The 2,558-nt window shown below is 45.0% G+C and overlaps 1 pseudogene; it reads right to left on the bottom strand.

Annotated features, from left to right (window-relative positions):
* Nucleotides 1–1,254: 1,254 nt before the first annotated feature.
* LOC115315960 lies at nt 1,255–2,094 on the bottom strand (annotated as a pseudogene).
* Between the last annotated feature and the right edge of the window lie 464 nt (nt 2,095–2,558).

Below are 2,558 nucleotides of genomic sequence, written 5' to 3' on the forward strand. Positions count from 1 at the left end.
GTGAAGCCCTAAAGCCTATTTGACATATGAAATATCCATCCACTATCTAAGCTTTACCATTATAAGCTTGGGTAGCTTCTTCATAGAAACGGAGTAAGCGGCTTTGACCTAATTCCTGCAGATTTGTCTAAATATAATTCAAGGGCAATGAGAACATACAGACCACCATCTATTAGGACTAACTACGTAAAACAAATGGCCAATTTTGAGGTTCTCCAGCTCCTAAATGCAGTCGGCAGTAACTTCACAATTACTGGAAACCAAACTACAGTTAAAAAATTTACGCTCCTTTTTACATGCCAATGAGAAATAATTCTATAGACATGTTGCAATACATTTTAAGTACTTTAACCACATTTTTGTGCATCGGTTTTTATTACAAATCTTGTTTACCTTGTGATCACGTTTATGTTTAGATTTTATTGTGTGGACGATGCCAAATTGCCATTTTTATATGTGCCTGGAATTTATGAATGTGTGATATAGCTTTTTCACTTTTATGATTTTTACCAAACGCGCTTTTTTACCATTTGATTGCTTATATTTTTATTTTTATTTTAAACTTTGTTTTTACGACACTGTTTACATAAACTTCAATGTGTGCTTGTATTCCTTCTTTATAATTTTATACTGTGTCTGTATCCATTATATCTTAGTAGTAGTAAGTAGCAGAAAGCCGGAACATGTTGGACACTTTTTGATGGGGTCGAGTTAGTTCCGGGAAAGGGAAGGTGATGAAAGGAGAGATCAGAAAAGAGTTGAAGAAAGAAGAGAGCGTAAAAAAAGAGCGCACTGAAACGAAAAGAGAGAAAAAATGGGATGAAAAAGAGATAAAGAAAAAGAAGGAAGAGTAAAAAAAAGAAAGCCGTTTACAATTCCCTGTAACACCGGTTAGAGCGCAGCTCTTCAGGAGGAGGATGAAAGCGTACTGAGGGATAGGTGACTCCTTGAGGTCACGTGACCTCAGGAAATCACGTGACCTCAGGGGGTCAGTTACCTTAGGGGGTCACGTGACCTCAAGTGGTCACGTGACGTCAGGGGGTCACGTGACCTCAGGTGGTCACATGACCTCGGGGGGGGGGGGGGGGGGGGGGTCACGCGACGCCGACGCCGACGGTGACGGCGACGCTGCTCGAGCCGGAAACGGGCCCCAAAAAGCTGCGCTCTAAAAAAGGAACGATTGGTCAACAGCTAGTTCTTGTGACTGGATTGTTGATATGTTGGCATCGCCCAGTGTATGTCAGAACACCGTGGTTAGAGGCGGTCAAATAAACTGGTGTCCTCCAAGAACTTGAGGAGTGCGGCGAATGTCCTCGAGACATCGCGTGCAGAACCTTTCGGGAAAAGAATGTCCTGTGTTGTAGCACTTGCTACGCCTGCTTGCCGCAGGCCGTCAAGAAACGATTTTCTTTTGTCCGCTAGAGTAGGGCAGGTCTAGAAGAGATGGTCCTGGTACTCGGGAACATCACAGGTTGGACAGTTTGGACTTATTGTTGGGTCCATATGGTGAAGGGCTTTTGCAGTGAAGGCACACCCAGTGCCAAGTCTGTACAGGAGAGAAGCGGAGGTTCGGGACAGCTTTGGACGCACGCTTGCGGATGGTGTCCCGGTTAAGATGCGCGTGTCCGGATGTAGTTTCTTAATTTATTTATGAATAATAAGTCTGGCCTCAGGCATCTTTGGTATATCAAGTGTTGGTACATTAAGGTGGTGAGTTGCATTAGCAAACCGATCTGCTGTCTCATTGCCAGAGATACCGACGTGTGATGGCAGCCATTGGTATGCTATTTGCCATCCTTTAGACTCTAAGTTTCTTGTCATGTGTGCAATGTATCTGGCATGTCGTGGGGCGTCTTCAAGGCTACCGAGAAGTTGTAAAGCTATTCTGGAATATGTGACGAACACTGTCTTTTTACTGTGAGGGATACTGTCGAGGATGTCAAGGCCTAGACAAAGCGCGGTGAGTTCGGCAGTGGTAGATGTAGTGTGAAAGCTCAGTTTCCTTGATTTGGCCGCTTTTAGCTCCGGTATAGAAACTGCTGCAGTGGATGATTTGTGGCTATGAAGTAGCGAGCAGTCGGTATATACACGCATTTATCCTAGAAAATGTACCTCAATTCGGTATTCTGCAAGGTTCAGAGCGAAAACTTGGGATGTGAAGCGTTTGCTTCTGAGTTCCGGAATAGATTCACTGATGTTCAGCGGCGAGGCGTGAATTAGTGGTGCCTGGTAGATAGTATCTAAGGTGCCCACAATTCCTTCGAAGTCTCTAGCGAGAGATCCAAGGCGAGATTGAGGACAATTTCGAATATAATTCAAGAGGGGCCCTGTTGACCGGCAGGATGTTTGCCCTGCGATGTGGCGAAGTGTCAGCTTTCTGCCGTTGTTCTCGACAAAGATGATTTTCACTTCAACCAGCGTTTGAATGTTCGGGGAGTATCTCGGTAGACCTAGACAGAAGCGAACTGAAATCCTTTGCAGGGTCTCGATGGCTGCAGACGGCGCATTGCTGATGTGAATCGGCGGCAAGGCGTATAGCAATCTCGAGAGAATGAGGC

The sequence above is a fragment of the Ixodes scapularis genome, unplaced genomic scaffold (assembly GCF_016920785.2).
Source record: "Ixodes scapularis isolate PalLabHiFi unplaced genomic scaffold, ASM1692078v2 PGA_scaffold0__279_contigs__length_252992795, whole genome shotgun sequence".
Taxonomy (NCBI): Eukaryota; Metazoa; Arthropoda; class Arachnida; order Ixodida; family Ixodidae; genus Ixodes; species Ixodes scapularis.